Source organism: Saimiri boliviensis, chromosome 1, assembly GCF_048565385.1.
Source record: "Saimiri boliviensis isolate mSaiBol1 chromosome 1, mSaiBol1.pri, whole genome shotgun sequence".
NCBI classification, from domain to species: domain Eukaryota; kingdom Metazoa; phylum Chordata; class Mammalia; order Primates; family Cebidae; genus Saimiri; species Saimiri boliviensis.
The window spans coordinates 156,638,623-156,661,548 of record NC_133449.1 but is presented as its reverse complement, the minus strand read 5'-3'; positions in this window follow the sequence as shown (position 1 = coordinate 156,661,548).

The window sequence follows — 22,926 nt, the reverse complement described above, 5'->3', positions numbered from 1 at the left end:
AAAATACTATATATAATTTTAGACATTTGGAATTTATTTAAATTTGTTTTATGACCAATAAATGACCAATTTTTATAGTCTATATGTGCTTGCAAAGAATATGCAGTTACTGGACTTAATGAGCTATATATGGCCACTAGATCAACTTTTTAAATGACATTATTTAAGTTTTCTAAAAAATTAGAATTTGTAAAAAATAGATATTTAGGCCGGGCGCAGTGGCTCAAGCCTGTAATCCCAGCACTTTGGGAGGCCGAGGCGGGGGATCACGAGGTCAAGAGATCGAGATCATCCCGGTCAACATGGTGAAACCCCGTCTCTACTAAAAATACAAAAAATTAGCTGGGCATGGTGGTGCATGCCTGTAATCCCAGCTACTCAGGAGGCTGAGGCAGGAGAATTGCCTGAACCCAGGAGGCGGAGGTTGCGGTGAGCCGAGATCGCGCATTGCACTCCAGCCTGGGTAACAAGAGCGAAACTCCGTCTCAAAAAAAAAAAAATAGATATTTAGAATTGTTACATCTTCCTGATGTATTAAGTCTTTTAGGATTATGAAACAACCTTCTTTATCTCTAGTAATGTTTTATGCCTTCAGGTCCATTACTTCTGTTATTAAATATCATCATATGTGCATTCCTTTGGCGAGTGTTTTCTTGCAATATCTTTTCTTACCCTTTTATTTTCTATATTTTTATACTTTTATGTGTAGAATGTGTCATTTCTGTAGAAATTCAAAAAGAGTTGTAGTATTATTTCAAATTTGTTCTAATAATTTTTCTTCTACCTAGAGCATTGTTCCACTGAATTTAATATAATTACATATTTCTTTGTGTTTTATATTTTCCTTACTTGTTCTATTTTATTTTATTCTCCTTGATTTGGATTTAAGAATTTTTATATTAGTTTTTTCCTCTGTTCACTTGAAATCTATATCTTTATGTGGTTCCCTCAGAAATTACCTTTGATTTTCATTCTCCTGATCAATGAAAAGACAAGACTGCACTACACCTAAACTTTACCTCCTTTGCTACTGATATGATATCACTGATGTGTATTTTGTCTCTATGTTTCCATAGAGATAATGTAATTGTTTATATAGTCAGTATTCATAGAGATTTACCCGCAAGTCCATAAGCTTTTATTCCAAATCTCTTGGTTTCAGAATTTCAGTTATTTTGGCATTTGAAAGGCAATATTGCTATGTAAACTTTGTATTACTTATCACCTCCAGTGGGGTCCAGACAACACCTCATAAGCATACACATTAATATCTCTGCAGAAAAATATATGACTATTTATTTGAATAAATAGAGACTATCAATAGCCTCAAGTCCATTCAGGTCAGGTTTTCCATCAGGTAATTTCTAATCAGGCTTTGCTGTTGGTGAAGATTTCTAAATTTGGAATTGTGGCTGAGAGATTGGGAACAGACATTACACAGTGACTGGTTTCCAGAAGGATCTCAACAAATGCTGTTGCTGACCTGATTTGTCAACAAGGAGATTTTTACATAACATTTTCTTTCTAGTCAAATGTTGGGATTTTAGGGTACTGTGACATTAATGCTGCAAGTCCATCCATCCAGCTCACAGACAACCTCGTAGCCAAAATGTTTATGCTGATAAATTGCAACAATGAGATTGCAGAGCTTGGTTAACACCCCACAGGTTCAGACTGAGAGGCACCTGAACTCAGACTCTTAGACTTTGTATGGTCTTACTTTAAACACATTCTGACTCCTGGAGTGGGAAGAAAATACTACAGCTGGATGAAAACAAGAGATTCAAACCAGAAAACTAAGGGCAAATGGCAGTTAAGAAGCAACAACCACAAAAAAACTTCCTCATGGATTAATGATATGGGTGAACATCTTGAAAAGGCCATTTGAAGTAGGGAAAAATCAGCGTCTACCTTTCCTGAAGATAGAAATAATGTTTCAGCCAAAAGTCTGTACAGCCTCGTAGATTTTATGAAGAAATAAATTCTTTTCAACATTGACCCAACATTTATTATACCAATTATATCATTATTCACATCACTCTCCTAGAGTGATTCAACATGTACGTATTTTAAAATATGGCTTTACAGAACTTCATCTCATAAATCTCTCTGAAAAAATACCCATCAGGTGCTATAACGGGAAGAGCCTTATGGTTTTTCTCTTATTGGTTTCAAATTTCCAGGCACTAAAGGGAAATGAACTTAAGAGTTAAATCTATCCTTGATAAACCTACCTATATTCACAACATCAAATAATATTAGGTGAAAGTGATTACAGTCTTTTAAGACAATCTCAAAGAGACCTAAACAAATTTTTACTGCCTTACGCAGGAGTTCATTAATTATATGTGAATTACTTAAGCTACTTAGAGCTGTTAAAAGCAGAGAGATTTAATTTTTTTTAAGTGGATTTGAGAAAAAAATCAGAGGATAATATCACCCAGTGCTTAGATTGATATGTGGACATGCGGCTTTCCTTTCATACATTTCATTGTCCATGGGAGAATGAATTGCTATTATCTTTTAGGAAATTAGTCTGCCAATATCAGTACAATTAAAAGTAAAATTTGACATAGCAATACCACTTTTGGGAAATCTATTATATAGAAACCAAAGCACCCGTGCCTGAGGACTTGTGAACCTAATTTTTATTCTTTGAGTATTTGTTGAGTACCTATTCTGTGCCAATCACAAATGGCAGATAGGGCCCTGGTCTTACAGTACTTATATTCTAAGGGAGAAAAAAATCCGTAATAAACATGTAAAGAAAACAGTAACCAGCAATAAATGCTGTAGAGTGATTCTAAATGGGGCAATGTGATAACTTGCAACTTAAGAGTAGGTAATCCATCATTCTCAGCGAGCTGACACGAGAGCAGAAAATCAAACACCGCATGTTCTCACTCATAGTCGGGTGTTGATCAATGAGAACACGTGGACACAGGGAGGGGAACACTACACACTGGGGTCCGTTGGGGGAAATGGGGGAGGGACGGGGGGTGCGGAGGTGGGAAGAGATAGCATGGGGAGAAATGACAGATACAGGCGAGGGGACGGAAGGCAGAAAACCACAATGCCATGTGTGTACCTATGCAACAGTCTTACATGTTCTTCACATGTACCCCAAAACCTAAAATGCAATTTAAAAAAAAAAAAACTTAGAAAAAAAAAGAGTAGGTAATCAAGAAAGGGCACATCTGAGCAATAGGAGGCATTTATCTTGAGAATGGACCAGTAAGAATCCAGCCTTGGAAAAATTGCAGTGAGGTTTATACTTGTAAAAGGCTGTTAATAACCTGAATTTTAGTCACAATGGAATGGTTAAATTAATTGTTATATTAATGTTATGGAGTATGACACAGCTATTAAAATAATGTCCAATTGGCATCTCCAAGTTAAACATGCCTAAAATTTGATGGCTGCTCTCTCTCCTGAAAACCCTTACTGATTTTGCAGTCTGCCTTATCTAAGCTACAGCAACTCTACTCCTCCAGTTTTGGGGCTAAAAGCCTTGGTATTATCCTTGGCTCTCCATTTTGTCTTACAACCCATTTCTGGTTCCTCAGCATAATGAAGACTAAATCTTGAAAATACAACCAGAATTCCATCACTGTATATCACACCCACTTTCACCTGCCAGTACCTGCACCTTTCACCTGTATTATTACAATGGTCTACTAACTGGTCTCCCCTTATGCCCTTGACATCCTTCAGTCTATTCTCGGCAAGGCAGCCAGATGTTAGTCCTTAGATCAAAATCATTCATTCTATTTTAGAGGATAATCCAAAGTTTTTACAAAGAACTTTCAGATCCTACAGGAACTGATCCTGTCACTGCTCTAACTTTCCCTCTTTCTACAATCTCCCCCATCAGCTTGCTCCAGCACAGGTGGAAAACTTGTCATTCTTTGAGCACACAAGGACAACCCTGTCTCAGGAACGTAGTACTTAACTCTTTCCTTTCCCGAAATGTGACTGACTCTATGGCTACACTAAGTAAAATGCAACCTCCCTATATATATTTGAGACATAGTTTCACTCTTGTTGGCCAAGCTGGAGTGCAATGGCTCAATCTTGGCTCACTGCAATCTCCACCTCGTGGGTGCAAGCAATTCTCCTGCCTCATCCTTCCGAGTAGCTGAGATTACAGGTATATACCACCAGGCCCGGCTAAATTTTTGTACTTTTAGTAGAGACTGGGTTTCACTATGTTGGCCAGGCTGGTGTCAAACTCCTGACCTCAGATGATCCACCCACCTCAGCCTCCCAACGTGCTAGAATTAGGCATGAGCCACCGCACCCCTCCTGCAACCTCTTAATGTTTCTAATCCCCCTTTCCTATCTTACTTTCTCAATGTGTTTAACAATATCATGCATTTTATTCAATGATATTATCTATTGTTTCTCTCCTCATCATTAGAATATAACTTCCATGAAGGTCAGAGTTTTGTTCACTCTATTCCCTGTGCTTAAAACAGTGCCCAATGAAAGAGAATCACTCCATAAGCGTTTGTCTAATTCATGAATAAATATATTATTTTAAAGACAATAAAAATAATTTGATATATGTGTGTATATGTATGAATGTATAGATTGGTGTAGGAGAACACAAATCATACCGTTCATATTGGCTTAGTCAACGGAGTAGAATTAGAGACAATGAGGTAGTTATTACGGTTTTTCTTTAAGCATCTCTGAATTGATTGACTTCTTATTATAAAGGATTACATTTGTGACTTTTTGAAAAATTTTATAGCTCAATTTTATATAAAGTATATTAATGTTATGAAATGTACTTAAGACTCAAATCTGAAAATTATTTTCCCATTTTTATCACTACTATATTTTAATTGTAAACATAAATATTCAGGCTTGGCAGCTGTTTATGCAATGAAAGATCTAAAAATTTCAGTGAATTCCAAGCTTCTCAGAGCCAAAAGCTATTGTAGGCTTCCTCAATAAAAGCTCAGCTTCTTCATCACAACAGATAATATAAATGAACCTTGAGCATATCAACCCTCACCCAGAGAGTTTTCTTCATACTCCCATTAGTTCTGGCATTAGACAATCATTTAAGAATGCAGAAAAACAGTGGCTATCCAATCCTTCTTTTCTAATTAAGCAGTGTACAGAAACAAACAAAAAAAAAACATAAATAGCTAAAGAATGTGGGGGTGTGAACAATAGCCTCCCTGCCCTTCTCCCAGGTAGCTTCTGAGAGAGTTGAATGGAAGTTTTAGGGGGTCCACAGAACTAGAATATTTATGAACCATATGTGGACAGGGTGAAGAGCAGAGCAGCCTGTTAACTTTTGAATAAGCTGAAGAAATGTTTGAAAGAAATAAGACAAGATAACTGTCTTCAATTATTTTAAAGAAGCAAGTTGACTTTTCTGTGAAGCTCCAGAGAGCATCAGTAAGATTAGTGAAGGGCTGGTTTAAGAAGGCAATTTCTTGGATATTAGGAAAACTAAACTATCTGGAAACTATAGTTGGCCAATAGTGAAATGAACTGCCAAGCGTAATAACAGACCTCCTGTCGCTGGAGGAATTCACAAAAAGAAAAAGCCAACATAACCAGTGACAGAAATGCAATATATGGCATTATTTACCAGGTGAGAGACTACATTATTAAGATCCTTCTAATCCTTGGGTTCTAAGAGTTCATGTATCAGGACTCTTTTGGATGCAACTGACAGAACTTCTGCTTTTGCTTAAGCCTGCACAATTGAAAATACAAAATTAGATCCTAGCTTCAGATGTGGTTTCAATTAAAAAGCTTAAGGTTTTACACCTCTTCTCTCCCTTTCTTGAATCTTTTTGTTTTCTTTTTTGTCTTAAGCCGCAGGCCGACTCATTTCACGTGCCAATGAAGGCTCTGAGAAATCCCATTATAGAAATATAGTCTACCAACTCATTCTGCTAACCAGTTTGAAAATATTCAGAAAATAATAATAATATGACAAGCAAAATACCAATAAAATATAGTATAACATTATTTGCATAGCATTTATATTATATTTGGTATTATAAGTAGTCTAGAATTATTTAATATATGTAGGAGGATGGGTATAGGTTATAGGCAAAAACCACACCATTTTATATGAGGGACTTGAGCATCTGTGGATTTTGGTATCTTTGGGAGTCTTGGAATCAATCCTTCTGCAGATGAAGAACTGTACTCAAGAGAGGAAAAATCTCCTTTCTAAATGGCTTAATAAAAGGTCCATTGCAAAATTCTGACTATCTTACTTTTGTTCATGCACCTGTCCCTGAAAAATCTCAACACAGAAGCAAGTAGGGCCTGCTGATTAGCTATCTTGGTCCATAAATCCATCTCTATGACAAATGAAATGAGATTATATGAATGACAATACAACAGATGAGGGTGTAACAGTCCCCCAAAGGAAAAACATGCTGAGTAGAGGAAAAAAAAAGAGTATGTGTCCATTATATTTTGAGAAAAGTACAAAAAAACAAGACTTGATTTTTACATACATCTGATTATTCAAGTGGATTTGGAAGGAGCTACAAAGGTTATAGTCATTTTTTATAGATTACAACCAAGAAAGTACTGAGTTTCTTTACAAGATTTGGCTTAGAGAGGGCTTTTCAGAATTAAAGAAGAAAATCAGGCTGTTTTCACCATTGCACTGAAATGGGATGGTACTAGGATGAGGAGACGTGTGCTGTCACTGAATATGTTTCTATAACAGATGGGAATAGCTTTTTCTTGAAATAGCTACTGATGTAGGGATGTTAAGATTAGCTAGGGCAATGGTTTTCCATTTGTAGGAATTTGTATTACGGTAATCAACCAACCAGAAGGAACTGTTAGTCATCCTTTCCCTGTTTAGAGGCAGAGCTTTGCAAACGAAAGAGAACAATGTACATGTAGGCTATATGCGCGCACGCACACGTGTATGTGTGTGTATGCGTGTCTGTGTGTGTGTATTTCTCTCCTATGAATATGCAGACATTTATAGACTATGCATAAAGGGAGTCCACATACTTCTGACAAAAAAAGCAACATAATGTGTAAGAGCAAAGTTTGGGAACCATTCTGTCTGAGTTGAATTCCTGCCTTCATCACTTACTACCTTTGTAACCTTACGCAAAATATTTAACTTTTTTACATCTTATTTTTTCTCATCTATTATTAATAATAGCAACAACCCCATAAAATTTCTTATTGAATTAAATTAACAGATAATGAAAAACATTTATAATAAGTGTCTGGGACATCATGAATGCACAATAAAATTTTAGGTCATTGTTATTACTGTCACCAGCTTCCTGTGTCATTCTGTTCAAATCACTTACCGTCTCTGAGCCTCAGTTTCTGCTCCTCAGCAGCCATTTTGTATTCCCAGGAACTACTTTTTCATAGAATTCTAACATGCTATGTTACACTTTGTTCAAGGCATGTTTAAACTTGTGATTGTCCTCAAGTTCATGTCAAATACAGCCAAAACATCATGCTGCATTTGTTTTTTAATAAAAGTTAAAAAATAGGTTAACATACAAGGAAATTGAACTAACAATAAATCATTTAAGTTAAAAATTTCATATATACAATAGTTGAAAACTAAAGTCACTTCATAAACATGTATTTTCTTAAAAAGGAAAAAAAAATCTGAATTTAGGCATTTAATTTTTTAAATGAATTATGTCCTTATCAAGTCATGCTTGAGACATAAATGGTAAACACATTCAAAAAATGAAGATAGGAAGAAAATGAAAATAAATTGTGTAATATTGCTTAGTGATATACATTCATCATCATTTACTAATGGTCATTTAAATGTCTGGAAATAGTAAGATATGAATTTATTCTGGAATCAGCTACTTTAGAGAGAAATAATTAAAAAATAAAAGATGAGGCTTTCCAGAAGTAAAATTTCTGTGTATATCACCAAGCTTGCGTCTTTCTTCCCACAAAGATGATTTGCTGGATATGAATGGAAACTTTCCCTTTTGGAATCCCCCATCTGTCACTGTATAAATTGAGTTCAGAGAAATTAATTTTGATGCTGCAAATAAATTTCAGTAACACAGGTAGGCTAGGCAGCAGAACAAGGCAATTCTCAGAAATCAAGGCCCAGTTTCAAAAAAAAATGAGCCTTTTAAGGGAAGAATAGGCAGAGAAACACAGCAAATGTACTAACCCAGAACCAAATCATTCCCAAATAAAACACACACATGTCATGGATTTTCAAGAGGTGTCAGTTACTCTTCAATGGTTTGGTAATGCTTTTATAACTCTTACGATGAAATCTAATATAGTTTACCAGATATGGTCAAGAAAAGAGGGCTAGGTAGAAAAGAGAAAAACAGATAATGATGGATATGCATGATGCAGAAATAGCCTAGCTCATTTGATGGTGTTAGCAGATGATAAAAATGTATTCCAGTGAGATTTCTTGCCTCCATTTGAACTTAGAGGTACTGGGAAGATAAATCTGGTAGTGATTTTAGAGGACATCTAGTTGAATCCTTCATTTCTTGCCTGAATCCCTTTTATGATATTCCCCCAAAGCAGTCTTACATCTCACCTAGAATACACTCAGCGGTATTTTCCAGAACAGTCCATTACAGTATTATGCAGTGTAGACTGAGAAAGTTCTTCTTTAAGCAGAGCATAAATTGATCTCCTAATAACTTCTACTCATCAATCCTAGATTGATCTCTTTAGACCTTTTCTGTAATTACCAAAATACACTTATTCAACAACTCTTCCACATATAAGACAACTTTAAAACCTGTACAGAAGATACAATAATGAAAAAACAAAAATCCGTGCCCTGAAACTGCTTACAGAGACAAAAGACAGGAACAAAATTAGTTTCAGCACTGATCAGATTTATAGTACAAGCTACAAGGAAGACATAGGCAAGATTTCATTGTGTCCATGGAGAGAGGAATCACTTCTTAGAGTATATAGAGTAAGTTTCTTGGAAGAAAGGAAATGGGCAGTGGTATCACAGGATAATTTAACAGTATAGGAAGGGAAAAAAAATTGAGAGGCTATTGATTTTGATGCCTCCTGGATTTCTAGCTTGTACATTAATGTCAAGAACCCTGAATATATTCTGTCACTGTATATATGGAGTTTTTGACATATGGCATGTCATGAACTTTTATATTATGTTTCAGTAATGGATGGACTTTAACTTGGCCACTCCTCTGCAAGTACAGAGAGAGAGAGAGAGAGAGAGAGAGAGAGAGAGAGAGAGAGAGTGTGTGTATGTGGTGTGAGGTATTGCTTATTGGCAAACGTGAGGTTTTCCATATTGTCAGTAATGTCTGGATGAACCATAACTTCACCTGGAGGAGAACCAAATAGAAAAGCCTTGGGTAAGTAGGGCTTCGGCAAGTGATATTTTACCCTTGACTAATAGGTGACTACTTGCCCTAAGACCAATTCCAGGTGGCAGAAATGCATTGGTTCCCACTACAGGGAAACTAGGTAAGCCTCCAGGAGGGGCCAGCTGTGCTGCTTCTCATTCTACAAGGAACTAGGCCCCTTTAGAGGACTAGAAGCTTGTATTTTATACATGACAACTGCTATGTCTTTTGTATTTTCTGTAATTATTGCCCTTTTGTTCCCTGAGTATTAAAGTTATTTTGAAAATGTCAGCCTGTCTCAGCTAAGCAAAAGAAAACAAGAAAATTTGCTTCAATTCATGCATTTGTAGTTTTTAAGGGTGAATAAGGCTCCTCCCATTTTATGGGGCCCAGTGTAGTGGAGATCTTAATAATCTAATGGAGAAGCTCAAGACAAGGAGAAATGTAGGAGAAAGAAGCTTAACCAACCACCCTCTTCACATAAAGTTTACTGGACTCTCTTTTTTCCCCCATATGAAAGGTTCTTTATTTTAAAAATTGTTTTCATCTTTTTAATTTTTTTTCTTTTATACTCAGTTCTGAAGGAGGAAAAAAGTGTTTTCAAAATCATTTTTTTTTTTTGTTAATCACAAAGGCCAGTGCATTGTAAATAAATAAAAATAAATAAATAAATTGATAATGCAGGTAGGCATAAGGCAGAACAAAATAACAAAAATTAAAATTCACTGAAAAAAATATAATAATGAGTCAGATTTCAGGTTATTCAAAGTGGTTTTTCTTACATTAGTAAGCCAACATATATCAACCAAGATACTAATCAATAATCATTACCTATAATAAACATTTTTTAAAAAACATAGATATTGTGAACCAGAACCAAGGAGTATGTAGCAGAAAATATTACATCAGGTTAGCCAAGTGTTCTTTTCAAGAATTTTTAAGTTTGTATAGGTTTAAGGTACGTAAGTATAATTTAATTCTTAGAAGCATTGAATGATTACACAAACTCGCCCATAGAGATATACTAACACAGACTGAATGATGGCTTATAAACGGTACTTTAGATTAGTTGTTCTTTAAAATGCTGAGGTCAAAGTTTCTAAAAGGTAGAGGATCCAAGATGGCCAAAGAGGAACAGCTCTGGATTGTAGTTCCCAGTGAAAACAAAGAGGGTGAGTGATCACTGCATTTCTAAATGAATTTTTACTGCCCACAGACCAGAAGATTCTTGGGCAGAAAAGCACCAGAGTCTCCAGTGCAGCTGTTTTCAGACAAAGCAGCAGGTCTCCATACAAAAACTCACACAAATCTGGGTGCCATTTCAACTGGCAACTGGAATGCCTGGGAGACAGAGTTGCCCGTTCAACTGAAAAAAGGGGTGCTAAAACAGGGCACCAGGTGATCTGACTTGGCTGGTCCCAGCCCCACAAAGACCAGCAATCTGAAACACTCTGGATTGAGAGGTTCACAGCAACCACAGCTGGATTCAGGATGGTCCAGCTCTGTGGGAGGAAGGATGTTGGCCATTACTGAGGCAGTCCACCACTATTAAGGCAGTCTGCCACTACCAAGGCAGTCTGCCATTACTGAGGCAGTCCACCATTATTGAGATAGTCCACCATTACCGAGGCAATCCACCATTACCAAGGCAGTCTGCCATTACAGAGACAGTCCACCATTACTGAGGCAGACCGCCATTACCAAGGCAGTTCTAACTATACCCTTATAAATAAAACTGCAAGAAAGTTCCCACAACAGCTGGGTAGAGCCCATGGCAGCTCAGCAACACCTCTGCTGGCAGACTGTGACTAGACTACTTCCTTACTGGGCAGGGCAGCTCTGAAAAAAAGGCAGCAGAATGATAGAAACTTATAAATAAAGCCCCACCTTCCTGAGACAGAGCACCTGGGCAAAAAAGGCGGTTATGAGTTCTGTTGCAGCAGACTTAAACATACCTGTCCAGAATCTCTGAACAGAACAACAGAGGTCACAGCTCAGCATTTGAGATCCTGTAAGAGACAGACTGTCTCTTCAAGCAGCTCCCTGACCCCTGTATAACCAAAGAGACACCTTATAAGGGAGAGCTAAGACTGACATCTGGTGGGTATTCTTCTGGAACAAAGATAACAGAGAAGAAACTGGCAGCTACCCTTACTGTTCTGCAGCTGCTGCAAGTGACCCCCAAGCAAGCAGGGTCTGGAGTGGACCTCCAGCAGTCCTACCGCAGGGGGGCCTGACTATTAGAAGGAAAACTAAGAAACAGAAAGAAACAACCCTACCATCAACAAAAAGGATGCCCACTCAAGGACCCATCTGAAAGTCACCAATGACAAATAACACAGGTAGATAAATCCACAAAGATGGGAAGAAATCAGTGCAAAAAGGATGAAAACACCCAAAACCAGAACACCTCTCCTCCTCCAAAGGATCACAACTCATCACCAGCAAGGGAACAAGGCTGGAAGGAGAAGGAGTCTGATGAGTTGACAGAAACAGGCTTCAGAAGATGGGTAATAACAAACTTCTCTGAGCTAAAAGATCATGTTCTAACCCAAGGCAAAGAAACTAAGAACCTTGAAAAATGGTTAGATGAAATGCTAACGAGAATAAACAGCTTAGAGAAGAAAATAAATGAATTGATATAGCTGAAAAACACAACACGAGAATTTCACGAAGCATACACAAGTTTCAATAGCCAAATCAACCAAGTAGAAGAAAGGATATCAGAGATTGAAGATCTACTCAATAAATTAAAACAAGAAGGTAAGATTAGAGAAAAAAAGAGTAAAAAGAAATGAACGAAGCCTCCAAGAAATACGAGATTATGTGAAAAGACCTAATCTATGTTTGATAGGTGTAACCGAATGTAACGGAGAGAATGAATCCAAGCTGGAAAACACACTTCAGGATATTATCCAGGACAACTTCCCCAACCTAGCAAGGTAGGCCAATATTCAAGTCCAGGAAATACAGAGAACACCACAAAGATATTCAAGAAAACAACCCCAAGGCACATAATTGTCAGATTCACCAGGGTCGAAATGAAGGAAAAAATGCTAAGGGCAGCCAGAGAGAAAGGTCAGGTTACCCACAAAGGAAAGCCCATTAGACGCACAGTGAATCTCTCAGCAGAAACCCTACAAGCCAGCAGAGAGTAGGGGCCAATATTCAACATTCTTAAAGTAAAGAACTTTTAACCTAGAATTTCATATTCAGCCAAACTAAGCTTCATAAGTGAAGGAGAAATAAAATTCTTTATGAACAGGAAATTGCTGAGAGATTTTATCGCCACCAGACCTGCTTTACAAGAGCTCATGAAAGAAACACTAAACATAGAAAGAAACAACCAGTACCAGCCACTCCAAAAACTTACAAAATGGTAAAGAGCATTAACACAATGAAGAAACTGTATCAATGAATGGGCAAAACAACCAGCTAGCATCAAAATGGCAGTATCAAATTCACACATAACAATATTAACCCTAAATGTAAATGGGCTAAATGCCACAATCAAAAGACACAGACAGGCAAATTGGATAAAAAGTCAAAACCAATCAGTGTGCTGTATTCAGGAAACACATTTCATGTGCAAGAATACACATAAGCTTAAATTAAAGGGATGGAGAATGATTTACCAAGCAAATGGAGAGAGAAAAAAAAAAAGCAGGAGTTGCAATCCTAGTCTCTGATAAAATAGACTTTAAACCCACAAAGATCAAAAGAGACAAAGAAGGGCATTATAATGGTAAAAGGATCAATGCAACAAGAAGAGCTAATGATCCTAAATATATATGTGCCCAATACAGGAACACCAAGATACATAAAGCAAGTTCTTAACGACCCACAAAGAGATTTAGACTCCCACACAATAATAGTGGGAGACTTTAACACTCCACTCTCAATATTAGACAGATCAAAGAGAAAATTAACAAGGATATCTAGGACTTGAACTCAGACCTGGACCAAGAAAACCTAAGAGACATTTACAGAACTCTCCACCCCAAATCCACAGAATATACATTCTTCTCAGCATGATATCACAAAACATCACACCTACTCTAAAACTGACCACATAATTGGAAGTAAATCATTCCTCAGCAAATGCAAAAGAATGAAAATCATACCAAATAGTGTCTCAGTCCACAGTGCAATGAAATTAGAACTCAGAATTCAGAAACTAACTCAGAACTGCACAACTTCACAGAAACTGAAAAACTGGCTCTTGAATGTTAACTGGATAAACAATGAAACGAAGGCAGAAATAAAAATGTTCTTCAAAACCAGCAAGAACGAAGACACAATGTACCAGAATCTCTGGAACATATTTAAAGCAGTGTCTAGAGAAAAATTTATAGCAATTGCCCACATGAGAAGAAAGGAAAGATCTAAAATCAACACCTTATCATCTAAATTGAAAGAGCTAGAGGAGCAAGATCAAAACTAAACTCAAAAGCTAGCAGAAGACAAGAAATAACTAAGATCAGAGCAGAACTGAAGGAGATAGAGACACAAAAAAAAACCCTTCAAAAAATCAACAAATACAAGAGCTGGGTTTTTTAAAGATCAACAAAATAGACCACTAGGCAGATTAATAAAAAAGAAAAGAGAGAAGAATTAAATAGATGCAATAAAAAACAATAAAGGGGATATCACCACAGATTCCACAAAAATACAAACCACCATCAGAGATTACTACAAACAACTCTATGCACACACACCAGTAAACCTGGAAGAAACTGATAAATTCATGAACACTTATACCCTCGCAAGCCTAATCCAGGAACAAGTTAAAACCCTGAATAGACTGATAAAAAGGGCTGAAGTTGAGGCAGCAATTAATAGTTTATCAACAACCAAAGCCCAGGTCCAGATGGGATCACAGTCAAATTCTACCAGACATACAATGAGGAGCTGGTACCACTTCATCTGAAACTATTTCAAACAATCCAAAAAGAGGGAATCCTTCCCAAATCATTTTACAAGACCAACATCATCCTGATACCATAACTCAGCAGGGACTCAACAAGAAAAGAAAACTTTAGGCCAATATCCATGATAAACATAGATGCAAAAATCTTCAGTAACAAAACTGGCAAACCAATTGCAACAGAACATCAAAAAGCTTAACCATCATGATCAAGTAGGCTTCATCCCAAGGATGCAAGCCTGGTTCAACATACACAAGTCTGTAAACGTAATTCACCACATAAACAGAACCAAACATAAAAACCACATGATTATCTCAATAGATGCAGAGAAGACCTTTGACAAAATTCAACAGCTCTTTATACTAAAAACTCTCAATAAACTAGGTATTGACAGAACGTATCTCAAAATAATATAAGCTATTTATGACAAACCCACAGCCAGTATCATACTGAATGGGCAAAAACTGGAATCATTCCCTTTGAAATCTGGCACTAGATAAGGATGCCCTCTCTCATCACTCCTATTTAATATAGTATAGGAAGTTCTAGCCAGAGCAATCAGGGAAGAAAAAGAAATAAAGAGTATTCAATTAGGAAAGGAGGAAGTCAAATTGTCTCTATGTGCAGATGACATAATTGTATATTTAGGAGACCCTATCATCTCAGCCCCAAATCCCCTTAAACTGATAAGCAACTTCAGCAATGCCTCAGGATACAAAATCAATGTGCAAAAATCACAGGCATTCCTATACACCAATAACACACTTAAAGAGAGCTACATCAAGAATGAACTGTCATTCGCCATTGCTACAAAGAGAAGGAAATACCTAGGAATACAACTAACAAAGAATGTAAAGGATCTCTTCAAGGAGAACTAAAAACTACTGCTCAATGAAATAAGAGAAGACACAAACAGATGAAGAAACATGCCATTCTCGTGGTTAGGAAGAATTAGTATTGTGAAAATGGCCGTATTGCCCAAAGTAATTTACAGATTCAACGCTATCCCCATCAAGCTGCCTATGATCTTCTTCACAGAACTGGAAAAAAACACCTTAAACTTCATATGCAACCAAAAGGGAGCCCTCATAGCCAATTCAATTCTAAGCAAAAAGAACAAAGCTGGAGGCATCATGCTACTTGACTTCAAATTATACTACAAGGCTACAGTAATCAAAACAGCACGTATTGGTACCAAAACAGACATATAGACCAATGGAATAGAACAGAGGCCTTGGAGGTAATGCCACACATCTACAACAATCTGATCTTTGACAAACCTGACAAAAGCAAGCAATAGGGAAAGGATTCCCTGTTTAATAAGTGGTGTTGGGAAAACTGGCTAGCCATGTGTCAAAAGCAGAAACTGGACCCTTTCCTGACACCTTACACTAAAATTAACTCCAGATGGATTAAAGACTTAAACATAAGACCAAACACCATAAAAACCTTAAAAGAATACCTAGGCAAAACCATTCAAGCCTTAGGCATAGGCAAGGACTTCATGACTAAAACATAGAAAGCACTGGCAACAAAAGCCAAAATAGACAAATGGGATCTAATTAGACTCCAGAGCTTCTGTAAAGCAAAAGAAACAATCATTAGAGTGAACCAGTAACCAACAGAATGGGAAAAAAATTTTGCAGTCTACCCATCTAACAAAGGACTCAGATCCAAAATCTACAAGGAAGTAAATCAGATTTACAAGAAAAAAAAAAAGCCCATTCAAAAGTGGGCAAAGGATATGAACAGACACTTTTCAAAAGAAGACATATGGCCTGGCGCGGTGGCTCACGCCTGTAATCCCAGCACTTTGGGAGGCTGAGGCGGGTGGATCACGAGGTCAAGAGATCGAGACCATCCTGGTCAAAATGGTGAAACCCCGTCTCTACTAAAAATACAAAAATTAGCTGGGCATGGTGGTGCACGCCTGTAGTCCCAGCTACTAGGGAGGCTGAGGCAGGAGAATTGCTTGAACCCAGGAGGCGGAGGTTGCGGTGAGCCGAGATCGCGCCATTGCACTCCAGCCTGGGTAACAAGAGTGAAACTCCGTATCAAAAAAAAAAAGAAAGAAAAAAAAAAAAAAAAAGAAGATATATATGAGGCCAGCAAACATGAAAAAATGTTCATTATCACTGGTCATTAGAGAAATGCAAATCAAAACCACATTGAGATACCATCTCACACCAGTTAGAATGGCAATTATTAAAAAATCTGGAGACAACAGTTGCTGGAGAGGATGTGGAGAAACAGGAACCCTTTTGCACTGTTGGTGAGAGTGTAAATTAGTTCAACCATTGTGGAAGACAGTGTGGTGATTCCTCAAGGACCTAGAAATAGAAATTCCATTTGCCTTAGCAATCCCATTACTGGGTATATATCCAAAGGATTATAAATTGTTCGATTATAAGGACACATACACACATATGTTCACTGCAGCACTGTTTACAATAGCAAAGACTTGAAACCAACTGAAATGCCCATCGATGATAGACTGGACAAGGAAAATGTGACACATATACACCATGGAATACTATGCAGCCATAAAAAACAGTGAGTTCATGTCCTTTGCAAAGGCATGGATGAACCTGGAAACCATTATTCTCAGCAAACTGACACAAGAACAGAAAATCAAACACCACATGTTCTCACTCATAGGCGGGTGTTGAAAAATGAGAACACATGAAAACAGGGAGAGGAGCATCACACACTGAGGTCTGTGTGTGGGGGTCTAGGGGAGGGACAGTGTGGGTTAGGGAGTTGGGGAGGGATAACATGGGGAGAAATGCCAGATATATGTGATGGGGATAGAGGCAACAAACCACATTGCCATGTATGTACCTATCCAGCAATCCTGCATGTTCTTTACACATACCCCAGAACCTAAAATGCAATTTCACATATCTATATATCTATATCTGTATCTATATCTATATCTATATCTATATATGAAAAAAAATGTTGAGGTCAGTAAAGGTTTTAATAGGCTAATTAAATATGTTGATCCTTTCCTAAAAAAAAATCCCTACACATTCATACAAATACAGTTGTACTTATAATTTCAGATCTATTGATGTATCCTCTGAAATCTATTCATTAACCCTAGATTAAGCATATCCACTCTAGAAAGATTTCTGCATTTGGTGAGAGCTGATATAGTTACATTTTTAGGTCCTCAGAGGTGTGATAGTTCACATTTTCGTGCCACATTTCCTCTATCTAAGATGTACTGATTTATTCCCTCCATTCTCATATTAATGCTTCTAAAATGGGGATGAGTTTACCAATGAATGTGTACATTTAATGCAGTTAATTTTTTGTTTTCTAAAAAGCTTTTATTAAATCAATGGTGCAGTCTCACAATCAATAACATCTTTGAAGAAAACACAGTGCAGCATTTATTGAATGATGCATTTGGCATTGCTAAAAATAAGAGTACAAACAAGATGTCTGCCTTCAAAGAGTTTGCAATTAAAAAAAAATCTAGACCAATGTTTGTGAAATAAGAGTAATATCTAAAAACACATGCTTTCAAGTAATCATTTGTTAGGTGAGCATTTTTCAGAAGGAGGAGATATCAGTATAGATCAGAAAAAAACAATAAATAAAAAGCAGTTGAGATGGAGCTCGTAACTGGAGTTGGTGACAGGTGAGTCTAAATATTCTAAAACATTCAGTCCAATGATGTAGTTGTGTGATTGAGACAAATTGGTTTTAAATCTGTCAGCAATTTATTTTAGCTGTTGTAGGTGAGTTATTCAAAGTATCATTGAACTTATAAAAATGATGGAATGGAAAAGGATGTCAAAAATCTTTTCTACATTCTATAGTGAAGCTAGAATTTTTCATGGAGAGGTCTATTCTTCGTTTTGAGATATGACTTTGATGAATCATTTTTTTAGTCATGGATATTTCAGGAAAGCATCTACCCATTGTTCTCAGGAAACACTGAGACAGTGACATAGTCTAAATGCTTCAGGCCAAGCATTCTGAATATAAAAACATTATTTATGGTGCATATAGCTGCACCCCTGAAAGGTTTATTATATTTTCACTGACTACCACATCCTGTACTCCTGAACTCCCCACTCAAAAGAGAGAGAGAGAAAGAGAGAGAGAGAGAGAGAGAGAGAGAGAGAGAGAGAGAGACAGAGAGAGAGAGAGAGAGAATGTTTGAGTTTAAAACCAGACTTGAGAAGACTAGATTGAGGTCTCTAATCCATGGACTGGAGTTGATAAGTGAGAGATGACTGTCAGAGGACCTTCCATGGGAGTCACAGGTATTCAATTTTACAGCAATTCTTTCCAATAATCAGTTTTATTTCTCCTCCATCTCTGTACTGTAATTTCTCTATCCCTAGGTATTGCAAACTAAGAGAGTGCCTATGTCATTTCCTGGATCAAAGGAAAGCACAAAGGGTGGGAGCAGTATGGAGAAATGTTCTTAAGCTGTAAGAAGAGACTGATGACATCTAGAGAAGTGTTGATAAACAGCGACCAAGGAAAGTAGGCAAATTCCCAAAAGAGCCCCCAAAATGTACATGGAGAGAACTTTATTCAAATTCATGAAGGATAGGATTTACTCAATACTAGTGAAGTACTAAAGAGAAACATGACTCTGAAGGCCTCTGGGCTTGGAAACAGTACATATATTTGTAGTTTTGTTTAGAGCAAGGGTCCTTAGGTTCTAAATATTCTGTAACACAATTTTTTTAATAAACTATTTAACTAGACATTAATAATGGCAGGAATAGGACAGACTAAAAAAAAGAGAAGGTGTTTTACAGAAAACAATTTTTTTTTCTAAATACACATTTTAAATATACTAAGGAAAACATTTTAGAATGTCAGCTACATATTTGGCAATAGATTATAGGTAATTAAAATTTAAGACACACTATATTATGCTGCTTGAAAATCACTGGCTCTTTGTTCCAGTGCTCTCCCAGCAAGTTAACAGATAATGCAGCTGCCTCAGGGAGCTTATTCTTTGAGGAAGGTTGCAAAGCCCTGGGTACCTGGCTAATTAAGAGCCATTTGTCATTCTAGGGTTCTACAGTATCAAAACATGCCAAGCATTAAAAGTGAAATACATCCTAAGGAAATACACAAACACACACACACACACACACACACACATACACACACAGACACACACACATTTATAGATAGATATAAATGTGGATGAATAAAAAAGTTCATGTCAAGTTTTTATATAATATCGAAAACCTGAACACTGAAAACAACCTAAATGAAAATCACTTAATATCTAATGTACAGAATTCTGTTACTAAATTACATTGTATCCATATGATGAAATATGACGCACCATTAAAATTTACACTGTATCAAAATGTTAACAGAAACTACCATTAATAACAAGAATTATAACAGTTCTGGATAGTGTGACTTCTGTTTCCTTCCTTTGTTTACTCATCTATTTCTGTGTTTTCTAAAATAGTCATGTTTAATTTTTGTAGCAGGCAAAACAATAGAAGTTGTTAAAAGTAGGTAGAGAAGAATATTTTTGACCATGGAAAAAGCATTCTCTATTGCTAAGTGAAAGGGAGGTTATAAAGAGTATTTTCAGAACAATGTCATCTAAAAGGTAAATATGTACAGAAAAAAAAATTTAAAGGGAACATGGTGAAATGTTGATAGGTAATTGTATTTTTATATTTCTCTTTGTCTTTTCTTATATTTTTCAAGTTTTCTGCACAGAACATGAGGTTTTTTAAAGTTTTTTTTTTAAGAAAACAAAAACAAAAACTGAAACAGAACTAAGGGATATTAATGTCATTATCAGGACATTTATACTTTAACAAGCAGCCCTGTCTAAGGATTGGTTAAGCTTATCCAGCAATTCCCCTTAAGCCCCTTTGCAAAGATTCCAGAAATGTCAGCCATCATTTAAGGAAGCACTCTCTGTGGCCCACTGAGAGGCCTAATTTAGGCTTTGTGAAATGTTCCCTGTAGTGGTGTTCCCACCTGGTAATGTGTATGTGTGTGCAAATGTACATATATATGCACACACGTATGTAACACGTACGCACACATATAAAATGACAAATGCTACCTTGTTTCTCCCAATAAGCTTTTAGATTTTCAGTAACTTAGCAGAAAAAAGCATTGAAATCTGTTAATTATTGTCTCCAAGATCAACACTAAATAAGAATAACATATAGGACTACACACACCAGACGCAAAAGTAATATTTTTGGCCAAATTTTGCAAAGTTTGGCTTATGGGTATGGAACTTTAAATTGATCAATTTTAATATGTATATGGCTATCCCCAGAGTTAATATGCATGTGACTAATCCCACTACTGCTCCAGCCACCTTGGGTTCCTCTGTACTTCCCTTAGCTTTTACAGCTCTCTCAACCAAAATAGTCTCCTTCCTCTTTCTCTTTACTATAAGAGCCCAACCATTTTTCAAGGTTGCTTTGCCCAAAACAACCCTAAGGGCAACAACTAGAAGAATCCCATGTAGAAACAGATGGGACACTTCATGGTGTACTTTGAGGGAAACTTAATAAGGCACTTTTTACCAAGTTGTAGGCAAGTTTGGGGATACTAACAAGAAATAGTGTAGTATCCCAAGACTAGTAACAGTAGGAGATTTATGGAGCAGGTCCAGGGTTTGTGGGACCTGATGTGTATTTGTTTACTCACTACATCACTTTTCAGAAAAAAAGATACAAAATTGAAAATATAAAATTAATAATGTAAATGTATATTTTCGAATGAGAAAATGCATTACGATAATATAAGTTTAGATAAAACTACCACAAATACTGTACAATCTAAAAGCATATATAGACATATCAATTGCCTAATGAATTTTGGCAATTAATATGTCTATATATGCTTTTAGATTGTATAGTATTTGCGGTTGTTTTTGGCTACCTAGCCTTTGATTACCTCAAAGACTTTTGAGGTAAGTCTTTGGCTGCATAGTCTTTGATTACCTCCTCAAATGACAGTGGTTTGCTTCTTAAGTTGTTGTTGGTAAGGTCATGTATATTTTAACAATTTAAATCAAAATTGGGAAAATTTTAAGTTTCTTTTTATGATTAACTTTAATTTTATAAGTTGTTTTAGGTAATGTCATATAAATGTTCAGGATTATTTTAAAAGCTGGGAAAATATTTACCACTTTTCTTTTTACCTATGTCCTATAAAGATCGGGAAGAATTTTTCACTAGCATCTGGCTCTGCATATTCCAAACATTACTTCTCCAGCAGGACCCAGTTGCTTCTGGGTCAAGCTCCGAAGGACATGAGGCCATTCAGCCTCTAGTCATGCATTTCTATATGATGATATCAGGTGAACTAGTAGACTAGATCATAAAAGTAACTGCAAACAATGTAAAATTATATCCCACTAAATCTCCACTAAGTATATCCAGTGAATTTCCCCTGAGTCAGATCCTCCAATTTCCCATGGACACTCCATGTTATCCAATACAAAGGGAAATGTGACAAAAGAAAGAGTAGACGGAGACATCAGTCTCATTCAATATGAGTTATAATATCTCTATTAGTTTTCTATGGCTGCCTAACAAATTACCATAAACTCAGAGGCTTAAACAACGCCTATTTATTAGTTCACAGTTCTGTAAATCAGAAACCCAGTACCACGTGTCTGGGTTCTCTGCTTAGGGCATCTGAAGACTGAATTCACAATTTCAGTCTGAGTCCTTACCTAGAGGCTCTGAGAGAAAACTGCTTTCAAGTTTATTCAGTCTGTTGGCAGAGTGTAGTTTATTGCAGCTATAGGACTAAGGTCTTCATTTCCTTAATGGCTATCAACTGGGAGCCTATGTCACCTTTTTAAAGTTGCCTGCATTATTTGTCAACACCCTCCATCTTCAAGCTTGCTATGGAACATCATGTCTTGCTCATGTTTCAGACTTCTCTGACCTTCTCTTCCCGCAGTTGGAGAAAGCTCTCCACTTTTCAAAGCTCACGTGATTAGAGAAATCTACACAGATAACCTCACTATCTTAAAACAAACTGTGCCATATAATATAGAATCATCATATCTCATCATAGTCACAGTTCCTGGGAAATAGGACATGAAGTCTTAGGGATTACTTTTAGTGTCCTGCCTACCACAAGACCTTATATTAGTGAAGCATCCAAACCAACATATGACCATATCGGTTCATTGCTAGGATCCTTTCCAGGGTTTGGAAGGGATCTGTGCAAGTAAAGGATATGGAAATTCAAGGCTAAATCCATGTCTAAGCTTTGATACTTCTACCCATTCAGGAGCAAGAGGGAGAGCGGTTATTGGAACCCCAAAATAGCCAGCATGGAGCTGTACTCTAGTGAGGAATGCAGCCAATCTGTAGTGACCTAGTATGAAGGGAGTCACAGGAATAAATATTCCAGTCTCACTCTCCCAGGATGTCCTCTTGATGCCTTCCATTGGCCAAACTCACTGTAAGCCAGAAAACAAAGGAGCCTATTGACATGGCTCAGGAATTGCAGGTTCCCTGTCCACATAGCAGAGTGGAGAAGCCAGGAAGTCAATCTGGAGAGGCAAAAGGAAACTCTTCAGCCCATTGATCAAACCCTTTCTCCAGTCCTTTCTTGCTTATTGACTGATGCTATTATGTTGACACTTATTTTATCCTTCCTTT